This window comes from Pristiophorus japonicus, chromosome 10 (assembly GCF_044704955.1).
Source record: "Pristiophorus japonicus isolate sPriJap1 chromosome 10, sPriJap1.hap1, whole genome shotgun sequence".
In the NCBI taxonomy this organism is placed as follows: Eukaryota; Metazoa; Chordata; class Chondrichthyes; family Pristiophoridae; genus Pristiophorus; species Pristiophorus japonicus.
The window spans coordinates 184641804-184657798 of NC_091986.1; positions in this window are offsets into that span (position 1 = coordinate 184641804).

Genomic DNA, 15995 nt, shown 5'->3' on the forward strand with positions numbered 1-15995 from the left:
AGGCGACCTCATAGAAACGTTTAAAATTCTGACGGGGTTAGACAGGTTAGATGCAGGAAGAATGTTCCCAATGTTGGGGAAGTCCAGAACCAGGGGTCACAGTCTAAGGATAAGGGGGAAGCCATTTAGGACCGAGATGAGGAGGAATTTCTTCACCCAGAGAGTGGTGAACCTGTGGAATTCTCTACCACAGAAAGTCGTTGAGGCCAATTCATTAAATATATTCAAAAAGGAGTTAGATGAAGTCCTTACTACTAGGGGAATCAAGGGGTATGGTGAGAAAGCAGGAATGGGGTACTGAAGTTGCATGTTCAGCCATGAACTCATTGAATGGCGGTGCAGGCTAGAAGGGCCGAATGGCCTACTCCTGCACCTATTTTCTATGTTTCTATGTTTCTATGAGGAGAAACTTCTTCACTCAGAGAGTTGTTAACCTGTGGAATTCCCTGCCGCAGAGAGTTGTTGATCCCAGTTCATTGGATATATTCAAGAGGGAGTTAGATATGGCCCTTACGGTTAAGGGGATCAAGGGATATGGAGAGAAGGCAGGAAAGGGGTACTGAAGGAATGATCAGCCATGATCTTATTGAATGGTGGTGCAGGCTCGAAGGGCCGAATGGCCTACTCCTGCACCTATTTTCTATGTTTCTATGTTTCTATGTTTCTATGATATTTAACGGGATCATCAACCATTCTCGGGTCAGTTGCTGATTCATTTCTACTGGCTCTGTGTAAGTTTGTGGAAGTGTTTGCAGCTTTCCAGTGTTCTTTAAAGTTGTTGAGGTGACAGGGATTGGTGCTGCAAGTGGAGAAGGCCTTGCTTCTGATTTCATGGGTTCTGATTAGACCACTTGTTCCCAGTCATGGGTGCTGTAGTTGTCATCCCCCTTGGCCTGCAACATTACAGGGAGATGGAGCAGAGGCAGCAAAGAAGAGGACAAGCTGCTCGCAGAGGGAGGAGCAGGAGGGGAAGAAGGGCTCTCTGCAGGAGGCCATACCCATCTAGGGTCTTCCGAGAGCAGTTCGCTTACCTCAGCCTGAGCCAGGAGCAGCGTGTCAGGCGTCGATGCTTTACAAAGGAGGTGCTCACAGAACTCTGCCATCTCTTACAACCAGACCTGCAGCCTCACACCAGGGCAAGGACAGCGCTGCTAGTGGCAGCTGCGCAGCTTAACAGGAACATTGGTTGGGATCCTTCAAGGCTGGAGCAGGGGACATCTGTAACATCTCCCAGTCAGCTGTCCACTGCTGCATAAGAGAGGTAACTGATGCTCTTTATGCCAGAAGTGGGGACTTCATTGTCTTCTCTCTGACCACAGAGAAGCAGGCAGAGTGTGCACATGGCTTTGCCAGGATGGCGGGCTTCCCCATGGTGCAGGGCACTATCGACTGCACACACTTGGCTTTACGGGCTCCGCATCTAAATGCTGAGATGTACCACAAACACAAAGGTTACTGTTATATATGTAAACCTGTACATACCTTGTGTAGCCACCAGAGGGCTCATCCCCTGGAGTCCAAAGGGATCCCACAATCCCTTTGGAGCACAAGGAGGCCTCAGAGGCTGGAGAGGCACTCTGGAGACCTGCAATAAAAGACTAAGGCCACACTTTACTTTGAGCTCACAGTATCCAGTCAGACTCTTTATTCATACATAACAGTTACCATTTACAGTTGGTGTGCGACCATGCCCAGCACATCATGATGCTGAATGCCCGGTATCCTGGAAGCAGTAATGATTCTTTTATTCTGCACCCTTCCACTGTTCCCTCAGTCTTTGAACCACCAAGACAAACCAGAGGCTGGCTATTGGGCGACAAGAGCTATCCGCTGACCACCTGGCTCATGACTCCGCTCCGCAACCCAACCACATGTGGGCAGCATTCGCACAATGAAAGCCATGCTGTCACACGGAATCTGATAGAGCAGACCATTGGCGTCCTTAAACAGCGCTTCCGCTTTCCAGAACCGCTTTGGAGGAGCCTCTCCAGAGCGCGTCTCAAGATTCATGGTGGTCTGCTCATGCTCCACAAATTCGGCATCATGAGGGCAGCCCTTGCCACCAAGCATACGGTGACCAGCTGAGGAGGAGGAAGAGGTGGAGGAGGAAGAAGCGAAAGAGGAGGAAGAAGTGGAAGAGGAGGGGGAGGAAGTGGAGGAGGAAGCAGAAGAAGCGGGAGAGGAGGAAGTGGATGAGAGGAGGCAACGTGGACAGTCCCTTTCTGCCCGGGCTCTCCGTGATTGATTCATCGATCTGTGGTACGAGTGAGTGATAATGAATCTGCCCACCCCTTCCATGCTGGAAAGGATGGGTTCAAGCTCTGCGCAAAGCCCTGTTCAGGGTTGTTGTCTAACCCCTCCATGCTCCTTAACATTGCACTCGGGCTTTCAGGCAGGCCTGTCAATGTACCAAGCAGTCTGTTGTGCTTACCCAACAGCGTTCGTCTGTAGGCCGCCCCATGAAATTCCTCATCTGAGTCCTCTGCAACAGGACTCATGTGCATGATCGTCCTCCAGGGAGTTGGCACATATACTACTCTTTCCCTCAGCCCTGGCTGCAGCCCACTCGTGCTAAGTGATTCACCACATGCAGATCCCACCTCTAGGCTACCCTCTAAACTCCACGCAGCGTCAGTATCTGAGCTGGTGCCTGTGAGTGTCAGGCCAAGTGAAGGTGTTTCTTCTTCTCCCTCTTCTTGAACCACTGGCTGGGCAGGTTGGATTTCTGGGTCTCTGAAATGAGAAAGGCACAAGGATAGGGTCGTGGTGAGAGGAGTGGGGGAAAGCAAGAGGTACATGCCTACAGCATGTGCAGCTTGTAAATCAGAAGAGATTGTGGGATGAGGAGGAAGTGGGATGTAAGAACGAGGATAAAATATGAAGATACCGGCATCTTATATTCCTTCAGCCCCGTCGCTGGCCACGGGCTCAGTCATGCCCCTCCCAAGAATGGCCGGCACCATCTCCTCCATGGGGGTGAGATGGTACAGGCGAGCCTGTCCCCCGCAAGCTAGGTTCTGCTGGCATCGGTTATCCACCACCTGTTCCTGCAAGAGAAAGGGAAATGTGTCAGTGAGTGTGGTGCTATGTGTTTGAGTGATGTGCCTGTCATGGTCGAATAGTTGACTGCGTGTGCAAGCTGTGATATGTGGGTGGTGGGTGAGAGTGAGTTGAAGCTATGAGTGTGAGGTGTGAATCGTGATTGGTAGGTGAGTGATCGGTGTGTGGTGCATTGAGCACTGTGTGAGGCTAGTGGTGCAGATGGTAGGAGATGGAATTTGGAGATGAATTCACTGACCTTGACCACTCGTATGAGGTCATTAAACCTCTTCCTGCACTGTGACCATGTCCTCGGGGCTACACTGCTGGCATTCATCATGGTGGTTATCTGCTCCCACTGCACTTTCCTCTATTGCCTAAAGGCCCCTGTGGAAAGAGGACCTCTCTTCTCCTATTGACCTCCAGCGCTGGATTACCTTGGTGCATGCTCTCTCCCTTGTTGTGCCATCATTAATTATTATTTTCCACTGTCTTCTCTAGCCAGTTCAATGATCTGCTGCAGGCAGAATGCACCTCCCATTTAAGAGGTGCAGACTGCCTTTAAGTAATGCAGGGTAGCTTTAAATGGTGCGAGCCTCGCATAAACTTGGGCCCCTTGCTGAGCGATCAGCCACTCAACAGCACATTCAACGCTGGGTAACGCCACAATCATGAAACTAAGTAGGCAACGCAAAGTTTGCGTGCTTCCTGCAGTTCTTCGAACGGGCATGGGTTGATCATGTATCACGATCCCCGAGCCCATTTTCGGAGGCAAACCAATTTCTAGGCCATTACCATTTATTCAACAGAATCCTTCTAGGAGAATCACCTTAATCTGAATTAGGTTGCTCTGGTAGTCATGATTGAATTTTTCGAGGAGGTAACAAGGAGGGTTGATGAGGGCAGTGAATATAATGTAGTATATATGGATTTTAGCAAAGGTTTTGATAAAGTCCCACATGGCAGACTGGTCACAAAAGTAAAAGGCCATGATATCCAGGGCAAAGAGGCAACTTGGATCCAAAATTGGCTCAGAAGCAGGAAGCAAAGGGTAATTAATGGTTGACAGGTGTTTTTGTGACTGGAAGGCTGTATCCAGTGGGGTTCATCAGGGCTTAATGCTGGGTCCTTTGCAGATGACACTAAAATAGGCTGTGTGGTTGATAATGAAGAAGAAAGCTGCAGACTGCAGGAAGATATCAAAGTACTGGTCAGGTGGCAAATGGAATGCAATCCGGATAAGTGTGAGGTAATGCATTTGGGGAGGTCTAACAAGGCAAGGGAATACACATTAAATGGTAGGACACTGAGAAGTGTAGAGGAACAAAAGGACCTTGGAGTGCATGTCCACAGATCCCTGAAGGTAGCAGGCCAGGTAGATTAGGTGGTTGAGAAGGCATATGGAATACTTGCCTTTATTAGTCGAGGCATGGAATACAAGAGCAAGGACGTTAAGCGTGAACTGTATGAGATACTGGCTAGGCCACAGCTGGAGTACTGTGTGTAGTTCTGGTCATCACATTACAGGAAAGATGTGATTGCTCTGGAAAGAGTGCAGAAGAGATTTACAAGAATGTTGCCTGGACTGGAGCATTTTGGCTATGAGGAAAGATTGGAGATGCTGGGTCTGTTTTCTTTGGAACAGAGGAGGCTGAGAGGAGACCTGATTGAGGTGTATAAAATTATGAGGGGCCTGGATAGAGTGGATAGGTAGGACCTATTTCCCTTGGCAGAGGGGTCAACAACCAGGGAACATAGATTTAAAGTAACTGGGGGGAGAAATAGAGGAGACACGAGGGGAAATTTATTTACCCAGAGGGTGGTGGGGGCCTGGAACTCACTGCCTGAAAGGGTGGTATAGGCAGAAAGCCTCACCACATTAAAAAAAATACTTGGATGTGCACTTAAAGTGCCGTAACCTACAGAGCTATGGACCAAGAGTTGGAAAGTGGAATTAGGCTGGATAGCTCTTGGTCGGCCAGCGCGGACATGATGGGCCAAAGTGGCCTCCTTCCGTGCTGTAAATTTCTATGATGCTATGATTCTGTGGTGGTTTCTGTTATATATGTAAACATTACCAATGTGTAAGGGGCGCACCTGTGGGAGACCCAAGGGTCACCTGCACACCCTGGGAAAGCAGGTATAAAAGGCAGCCCACCATGCTGCTTCCTCACTCTGGAGTTATATTAAAGAGACTAAGGTCACAACAGTTTTGAGCTTACAATATACAGTCTTGTGGAGTTATTCTGAACATAACAATTGCCGACGAGTAATAGATCACAAACTTTCATGCGGTTATGGTTGCCATTGGTATTCTTGAGAGATTTGTTGAGGGTGATGATTGGGAAGCTTTCGTTGAGCGTCTTGACCAGTACTTCGTGACCAATGAGCTGTAAAAGGAAGAAACCGCAGTCAAGCACAGGGCGATTCTCCTCACCGTTTGCGGGTCCATGATATATGGCCTCATCAAAAATCTGCTAGCACCAACAAAACCAATGGAGAAGACATATGAAGGGTTCTGCACGCTGCTTCAGAAACACTTCAAGCCGAAGGAGAGCATCTTGATGGCCAGGTATCGCTTTTATACGCACCGAGGGCCGGGACGTGGTGAGCTATGTCACCGACCTAAGACGCCTTGCGGGACCATGTGTATTTGCTGGATTTTTGGGGGAAGAGTTGCGGGACTTTTTCGTGCTTGGAATCGGTCACGAGGTCATTCTTTGCAAACTGCTGTCTGCCTAATCCTTAGATGTGAGCAAAGCCATCACGATAGCCCAGGCTTTTATGTCCACGAACGATAACACTAAACAGATATCATTGCAGCATCGAAACTCACCGGCAAGTACTGTGCATAAAATAACGCCTTCAGCTGGCAGAACTGTACATGGCAGGGCCTACACGCCTGCAGAGGCCAGACCTAGGATGACTCAGAGGCCGCCGTGGGGCGTGAATGCAAATCCATTAACACCATGTTGGCGCTGCGGGGGTAATCATCGAGCCCATCAATGTCGATTCAAGCACTACGTGTGCAAGGGCTGTGGAACAATGGGGCACCTCCAGTAAATATGCAGAGGTGCTGTGACTCACCACGTGACAGAGTCAGCAGAAGATGACCGATCCAGCGCGGGTCATGTTGAACGAATAAGAGAGGCAACTCAACCCAGGGCTGAAGAGGAAGTGTCTGGGGTACACACCTTCACCACCAAAAGCCCTCCGATAATGTTAAAAGTCAAATTAAATGGCATTCCAGTTTCCATGGAATTGGACACGTGGGCGAGTCAGTCAATTATGAGCCAGAAGGCTTTTGAGAAACTGTGGGGCAACAAGGCACAAAGGCCAAAACTAAGCCAGATCCATATCAAGCTGCGCACTTACCTTCACTGTCGCTCTTGAGCTCTTTGGTGTATCGTACGATGGAGCTGTGCATGATTTACCACTATGGATTGTACCAGGCGATGGCCCAACGCTGGCTAGGAAAGATCCGATGGAACTGGGATGACATCAAAGCACTGTCTTCAGTGGATGACGCCTCGTGTGCCCAAGTGCTAAACAAATTACCGTCGTTATTCGAGCCAGGCATCGGCAACTTCACAGGTGTCAAAGTGCAGATCCCTGATGCATGGCCCGTTCATCACAAGGCCCAAGTGGTTCCATACATGATGTGAGAGAAAGTCGAGATCAAGCTGGACAGACTTCAACGAGAGGGGATCATATCACCAGTCGAGTTCAACGAGTGGGCCAGTCCAATCGTTCAGGTGTTGAAAAGTGACAGGACGGTCAGAATCTGTGGGGACTACAAGGTAACAATCAACCGAGTCTCATTACAAGACCAGTACCCACTACCCAAAGCTGATGACCCATTTGCAATGCTAGCAGGTGGGGGGAAGTCGTTCACCAAGCTGGATCTAACCTCTGCTTATATGACACAGGAGCTGGCTGAACCTTCGAAAAAATTGACGTGCATCAACACGCACCGAGGACTATTCCTATACCATAGATGCCCCTTTGGGATCCAATCGGCTGCGGCCATCTTCCAGAGGAACATGGAGAGTCTGCTGAAATCAGTTCTGCGCATCATGGTGTTTCAAGACGACATCTTGTTCACTGGCCGCAACATCACCGAACACTTGCACAACCTGGAAGAGGTTCTCAAGCAACTGGACAGCGTGGGACTCAGGCTGAAATGCTCCAAGTGTGTTTTCCTGGTGCCAGAGGTCGAATTTCTGGGGAGAAAGATTGCGGCAGACGGCATCAGACCCACGGACTCCAAGACAAAGGCCATCAAGAATGCACCCAGACCACAGAATGTGACAGAGCTGCATTCGTTCCTGGGACTCCTCAACTATTTTGGTAACTTTCTACGGAGTTGAGCACTTTGCTGGAACCATTGCATTTATTGCTACGCAAGGGTGACAACTGGGTTTGGGGTAAATCTCAAGAGACAGCCTTTAACAAGGCCAAAAACCTGCTATGTTCTAACAAGTTACTTGCACTGTATGACCCATGCAAACGTTTAGTACTAGCTTGTGATGCATCTTTGTACGGGGTCGGTTGTGTGTTACAGCAAGCCAATGTGTCCGGCAAACTGCAACCGGTTGCATATGCATCCAGAAGTTTATCTAAGGCTGAAAGAGCCTACAGTATGGTTGAGAAAGAAGCATTAGCATGCATATACGGAGTTAAGAAAATGCACCAATACCTATTTGGACTCCGGTTCGAACTTGAAACCGACCACAAGACTCTCATTTCGTTGTTCTCAGAAAGCAAAGCTATTAATGGGGCCTGATAGTCTGCATCCCAGAGTACTCAAGGAAGTAGCCCTAGAAATAGTGGATGCATTGGTGATCATTTTCCAACAGTCTATTGACTCTGGATCAGTTCCTATGGACTGGAGGGTAGCTGAAGTAACACCACTTTTTAAAAAAGGAGGGAGAGAGAAAACGGGTAATTATAGACCGGTTAGCCTGACATCAGTAGTGGGGAAAATGTTGGAATCAATCATTAAGGATGAAATAGCAGCACATTTGGAAAGCAGTGACAGGATCGGACCAAGTCAGCATGGATTTATGAAAGGGAAATCATGCTTGACGAATCTTCTGGAATTTTTTGAAGATGTAACTAGCAGAGTGGACAAGGGAGAACCAGTGGATGTGGTGTATTTGGACTTTCAAAAGGCTTTTGACAAGGTCCCGCACAAGAGATTGATGTGCAAAATCAAAGCGCATGGTATTGGGGATAATATACTGACTGACGTGGATAGAGAACTGGTTGGCAGACAGGAAGCAGAGAGTCGGGATAAACGGGTCCTTTTCAGAATGGCAGGCAGTGACTAGTGGAGTGCCGCAGGGCTCAGTGCTGGGACCCCAGCTCTTTACAATATACATTAACGACTTAGATGAAGGAATTGAGTGTAATATCTCCAAGTTTGCGGATGACACTAAACTGGGTGGTGGTGTGAGTTGTGAGGAGGATGCTAAGAGGCTGCAGGGTGACTTGGACAGGTTAGGTGAGTGGGCAAATGCATTGCAGATGCAGTATAATGTGGATAAATGTGAGGTTATCCATTTTGGGGGCAAAAGCACAAAGGCAGAATATTATCTGGATGGCAGCAGATTGGGAAAAGGGGAGGTGCAACGAGACCTGGGTGTCATGGTTCATCAGTCACTGAAAGTGGGCATGCAGGTACAACAGGCGGTGAAGAAGGCAAATGTTGGCCTTCATAGCTAGGGGATTTGAGTATAGGAGCAGGGAGGTCTTACTGCAGTTGTACAGGGCCTTAGTGAGGCCTCACCTGGAATATTGTGTTCAGTTTTGGTCTCCTAATCTGAGGAAGGATATTCTTGCTATTGAGGGAGTGCAGCGAAGGTTCACCAAACTGATTCCAGGGGTGGCTGGAGTGTCATATGAGGAGAGACTGGATCAACTGGGCCTTTATTCATTGGAGTTTAGAAGGATGAGAGGGGAGCTCATAGAAATGTATAAGATTCTGATGGGACTGGACAGGTTAGATGCGGGAAGAATGTTCCCGATGTTGGGGAGGTCCAGAACCAGGGGACATAGTCTTAGGATAAGGGGTAGGCCATTTAGGACTGAGAAGAGGAGAAACTTCTTCACTCAGAGAGTTGTTAACCTGTGGAATTCCCTGCCGCAGAGAGTTGTTGATGCCAGTTCATTGGATATATTCAAGAGGGAGTTAGATATGGCCCTTACAACTAAGGGGATCAAGGGGTATGGAGAGAAAGCAGGAAAGGGTTACTGAGGGAATGATCAGTCATGATCTTATTGAATGGCGGTGCAAGCTCGAAGGGCCGAATGGCCTACTCCTGCACCTATTTTCTATGTTTCTATGTTTCTATGTAATGCTTTGCATCCACAGATGGGCACTAACGTTATCTGTGTATGATTATGTAATCCGCCACAGACCAGGCACTGAGAACTATGCGGATGCCCTCAGTCGGCTACCATTGCCCACCATTGGGGTGGAAATGGCGCAACCCGCAGACTTGCTTCTTGTAATGGATATTTTTGAGAGCGAGGGTTCACCCATCACGGCTCGCCAGATCAGAACCTGGACTAACCAGGACCCGGTGCTATCACTAGTAAAAAGCTGCGTCCTCAATGGGAGCTGGGTTGGCGGTTCCAGGGGAAATGCAAGACGAAATTAAGCCGTTCTACCGACGCAAGGATGAAATGACCATCCATTCGGACTGTCTCCTATGGGGGAATCGTGCAATCTTGCCAAAAAAGGCAGAGAAACGTTTATACGTGACCTTCACAGTACCCACCCAGGCATAGTCATGCTGTAGGCTAACGCCAGGTTGCACGTTTGGTGGCCTGGCATTGACTCGGAATTGGAGTCGTGCGTACATCAATGTAACACTTGCTCACAGTTGAGCAATGCACCAAGGGAGGCCCCACTGAGTCTGTGGTCATGGCCCTCCAAACCATGATCCAGGGTCCACGTAGATTTAGCTGGCCCCTTTCTAGGAAAGATATTCCTAGTAGCAGTGGACTCTTACTCTAAATGGATTGACTGTATAATAATGTCGTCATGTACGTCCACTGCCACCATTGAAAGCCTCCGGGCCATGTTCGCCACCCATGGTTTGCCCGACGTCCTTGTCAGTGACAATGGACCATGTTTCACCAGCTCGGAATTCAACGAGTTCATGACCCACAATGGCATCAAGCATGTCAGGTCTGCGCCGTTTAAGCCCGCATCCAATGGTCAAGCGAAACGCGTGACGGACGGTTCCCTGCAGACCCGGTTATCTCGGATTCTGCTCAGCTACCGCACGCGACTCCACTCGCTTACTGGGGTTCCCCCTGCCGAATTGCTAATGAAGAGAGCACTCAAAACCAGGCTCTCCTTAGTCGATCCGGAGCTCAATGATCATGTAGAAACCCAGTGTCACCGGCATAACATGTACCACGATCGCGCGGCTGTATCGCGTGACATTGAGGTTAATGATCCTGTGTTTGTTCTTAATTACGGTCATAGTCCCAAATGGGTTGCTGGCACTGTGTTAGCCAAGGAAGAGAATAGAGTGTTTGTTGTCAAACTTTTGAATGGACAAACGTGCAGAAAGCACTTGGATCAGACCAAACTGCGGTTCACTGACAACCAAGAACAGTTTGAAGAGGACATTATCATCAATGATCCACCCACACACACCCATCCAACACACGACTTCGCGGTCAACCACGAGGATGAACCCACCATGCCCGACAGAGCAATAAGACCAGCCACACCGCAGTGCAGCAATGATCCGACCAACTCATCCACGCCAGGACTTCAACTCAGGCGATCAACCCGGGAACACAGAGCCCCGGATCACCTCAACTTGTAAATAATTTGAATCTGAGACTTTGGGAGGAATGATGTTATGTATGTAAACATTACCAATGTGTAAGACTTGCCACCAGGGGGCGCACCTGTGGGAGACCCAAGGGTCACTTGCACACCCTGGGAAAGCAGGTATAAAAGGCAGTCCACCATGCTGCTTCCTCACTCTGGAGTTATATTAAAGAGACTAAGGTCACAATAGTTTGAGCTTACAATATACAGTCTTGTGGAGTTATTCTGAACATAACATTTTCTCTTTCATTCCAATGTTCTTGAACTCCTTTGCACCAGTTGCCAAGGATACAGATCTCCGAGAACTGCCAAAATGTAACTGCAAGTCTTGCAGCATATCCCAGAAATAAAGCTCTCGGATATCAAGGACAGCTCAAACTGCATGTTTAAATTTGTGAAGAAGAATGGGTTGAGTGTCAGCTTGGCTTAATTGATCGCACTTTCATCTCTGAGTCGGAAGGTGTGTGGGTTCAAGCACATTTCGGAACACATAATTTAGGCTGACACTCCAGTGCAGTGTTGAAGCAGGGCTGCGCTGCTGGTGGTAGTGGGCTGGATTTTCAGTTGTCTAACGCCTCAGTTAGCAGCCAGAGGGGATGTTAATGGGAGCTGCAGAGGTTATCGACTGGAAGTGCAGCTTTTAATGTCCCGACCGAAATTCATTAGAGGCTCACCAGGGGGTTCAAACTAGTAGCGCCTGACAGCAGTCCTGGTGCAACGCCCACGCTTGTGCCCCGGTCGGTAAATTAGGTGCGGCCGCCTCATTTAGCAGCTGCCAAGAACAACGTCTGGAAAAAAAGTCGGTACAGACTTGCAGAGTCGTTGACTGGTGGCTACTTAAAGGGATGAGGAAGCGCTTCCCTCGGAGGTCACAGTCAGTGCAACCTTTATACACAGCACGGTGCGTGAGCCTCCAAGTTTGCAGTGGCAGACAGAACTAAGAGATCAGCTTGAGAAAAAGTGATTTTGAAAGCTATAATGGGTGCATTACTATGCCTCGCCTTTAAGGCTCAGTTTTCTCGGGATCTGAATTGGAGTTCAGTGCATGCGCAATCACTCGGTTAAATTTAGCACCAGCATTTTCATTAGCATCCCCCCTGTTCTGGTGTGCAATGACTGATTTACTGTCTCTGTCAGCTCTTCGACCGATGCTGACAAATTCCTGGGTGGGAGGCACAAACTTTTTCAAGGCGCTAAAAATACCACTCCGCCTGGATTAACACCTGAACAGAGGTGCGACTGAATTTCTCCCGCAGTGTCTTTTAGGTGAGACATTAAACCCCTCAATCCATTGAACATTAATGATCTCATCATACAGGTACTATTTCAGAGAAGGGCAGGAAATATCCCACTGTCCTAGATAACGTTGCTCTCTCAACCAATACCATCAAAAAAACTGTTGGACTGATTGTTCATCTCATTGCTGTTTAAGAGATTTGGCTGCAGAACTACAGTGACTGCTTTCAAATTACTTTATGTGAAAAACTTAGGAACATTTTAAGAGATGCGATAAAGTATGTTATAAATGCAAGTTGTTCTTTCTTTATACACACCCATACAATACCGAGCTAAGCTCTGCCACCCATCATCATGTGCTTTCCAGGAATAAAAAAGCTTTCAAACTGCAGAATATTGCACTGGAAAACATAACTCATAAATGAAGCTGTCTATATTAATAGTAACAAGTTGCCATGAATGGATGAGCTTTATTGTGGCCCAGCATGTAATCGATTGAAGGTGACGAATTTTTTGAAATAGAAAATTGCTCCAGGGATATCATCAATGCAACATAGAACAGAAAAATGCTGGAAATACTCAGCAAGTCAGGTAACTACTGTGGAGAGAGAAACAGAGTTAACGTTTCAGGTCGATGCCCTTTCGTCAGACGCAAGGTCATCGACCTGAAACGTTAACTCTGTTTCTCTCTCCACAGATGCTGCCTGACCTGCTGAGGTATTCACAGCATTTTCTGTTTTTATTTCAGATTTCCAGCATCCGCAGTATTTATTTTTGTAATACAACTTAGAAGTCTGAATACCTGGAACCAATTGCTGGGCTGGGGACTGATGTTAGATATTTAAGATTTATACAGCAATTCACCAAGCTTATTTTGACAGCACCTCCTAGCTCTTGACACCTTACCACCAAGAAGGACAAGAACAGCAAAATAATGGGAACATCATCAACAACTTGCATTTATATAGTCTTTAATGTAGTACAACGTCCCAAAGCGTTTCATAGGAGTGTTATCTGTGATGTATGTAGCACTCAAATCACTGACTCCACAAGGTCTGGTGATGTGGTAACTGCTGTGACCTTAGTCCTTTATTGTCTGACTCCAGAGTGCCTCTCAGGTGTGGTGGGCAGCCTTTTATACTCTGTCTTGCAGGTACTTTCAGGTCTCCCACCACAGCGCCCTCTGTGGCACACCATTGTACTTATACATTTAATGTACCTGGACAATACATAACACCTCACTCCCTCCCCCCCCAGTTCCAAAAGCCATTGCCGGTGACCTTGGCCTTGTTCGTCCTGGTTGATTTGTGAGTGTAAGTCCATGACCATCCACTTCCCTCTTCTCCCCCATGTGGAGGACTCGGTGCACACATGTGGTATTTGCAGTCCTTACATGGTGGATAAAGCACACAAGCATAACCTCCAATAGAAAGCAGGTATACATAGACGATACATTTGTATGGTACATATAATATGTGGTACAGATGTTATGTCAAAAGGTTGCAGGTACACTGAACAGTTATTTAATCCCAGCTCCTCTGGGTGAGGTACGGTGGCGGTACATAGCCCCTTTTTGCCCGAGGTAATGGGCTGCACTGAGACAGGGTATCGCAACTGGTGTATTGCCTCTGTTCTCATGAAGTAGTCATCTTAGCAGCCGCTGAACCATTGCATGAATCCCCTAAATCGAAAATCGCATTAGCCCATTGGTCATGTGAGTCACGGATCCATATCCCTTTTACTTGAACCTCGTAGTATTAACTCTTTTCGTAATTCATATCCATAATTTTAAACACAGTAACCATTCAGCATTAAAATATTAACTCTTATCATAAATCATAATTCATATCCATTATTTTAAACACAGTAACCATTCAGCATTAAAATATTAATTCTTATCATAAATCCGTCATCCTACATTCACATTGCTCATTTAGACTCGCTCTTGCCTTACAAAAGTCTCTTTGTGGGGACCGCCAACGGTGTAAGGCCCTTTTAAGACTCCCGGGTGCATTTCCCTTTTAAAACGCCATCTTGTGGTTCCCACGAGGCTTCCCTTGGGCGCCACCATTTTAGTTGTACTGCTTGCCTTTGTTCTTTGCAGAGCTCTGCTGCCACCATCTTGAGCTCGCTGGCCTGCTGTTTTACTCTCTGGAAAAGAAGAAATAACAAAGAAAGAAGGAAAGAAAACAGCCAAAACATGATCTTGAATCTGGCTGTATCCTCTGTTCTGGCTCCTGCATCTGCTCTGGCTCCTGCATCTGTCCGAGAAATCGCGTTCTCCCGAGTCGTACCTGCCACCTCCGTAGCCTCCGCCGCCACTGCAGCCACCATTCCTGCCGCTGGTGCCGCCTCTCCTGTGGCCTCCGCTCCTGCAGCCGGGTTGAAAAGCTGCTCTTCCAGGGTTGGGGCTGCAGGGTTGCTGTGGCCTGTGGAATTGAGACTGCTGATGAACTGCTTATTTCTTCTCCAACTCGGTCGGCGCTGCTCTTTGAGGACCCGGGGGACAGCGGTCTGTGGAAGAGTGAAGTCTTCCCAGCTCCCACATGTCATGTATCTCACACTACTGTACATAACTGTATCTTACCATGCTATACATGACTGTAACTAGAGATGACCTGTAACCACAAGCTTACCTTACCACCAGGGGTGCACTTGCAGGAGACACTGGATACCTGTCCCAGACAGGTTATATAAGGACAGATCTCAGGCAAGTGTGGCATTCGAGAGCTGTGTAATAAAGGTGCAAGTCCTGAGTGACCTTGACTTCCTAAACATCCCCTCTGCATCTACCCTGTCAAGCCCCCTCAGAATCTTATACATTTCAATAAGATCACCTCTCATTCTTCTAAACTCCAATGAGTATAGGCCCAACCTGCTCAACCTTTCTTCATAAGCCAATCCCTTCATCTCAGGAGTCAACCTTGTGAACCTTCTCTGAACTGCCTCCAATGCAAGTATATCCCTCCCTAAATAAGGAGACCAAAAGTGTACACAGTACTCTAGATGTGGTCTCACCAATACCCTGTACAGTTGTAGCAGGACTTCCCTACTTTTATACTCCATTCCTCTTGCAATAAAGGTCAACATTCTATTTGCCTTCCTAATTATTGCTGTATCTGCATGCTAACTTTTTGTGGTTCATGTACAAGGACTCCCAGATCCCTCTGTATCACAGCATTTTGTAATCTCACCCCATTCAAATAATAATTTGCTTTTTTATTTTTCCTACCAAAGTGGATAACCTCACATTTTCCCACATTATACTCCATCTGCCAATTTTTTGCCAAAATTTAACTATGGATCACACTGTAAGCTTCTTGTCATATCCACTGAATTCCTCAGTGATTTTGCTAAGTGCCATAGTAATAGCCCTGTATCATTCTACATATCTCATCTTCTCTAATTATGTTGCCAAGATGTTTCCCTACATATTCTCTGATGGAATGTGGTTTGAATTTCTTCCTGTTTTTAATTTAATACAGACCTTACTCTGGTTTCTCTTTCTATCTTTTTAGATTTTACTATTCTTGAAAGATTAATATGTTGCCTTCCTTCTACAGACTATTTCCATAATTCCAACAACTACATCATAAGTCTCCTGGCTGTCATTCATACCTGAGTGTTCTTTCACATTATCTAATAACTCAGGACACATTAATTCTTTTTGAAGAAGCAGTTCATTCCCCATTTTATTAGTTGTGTTAGAATAAGCAGGGACAATTCATCCCTAATGGCTCATTGTCTGACATTACAAACATGTCAATCTCCAACGAGCTGAGGGATTGAGCTTGAATAAGGTCAAGAGGATGGAATCAATCCTAAAGTGTCTGTTCTGTACAGCAGAGTGCAACGCACAGTC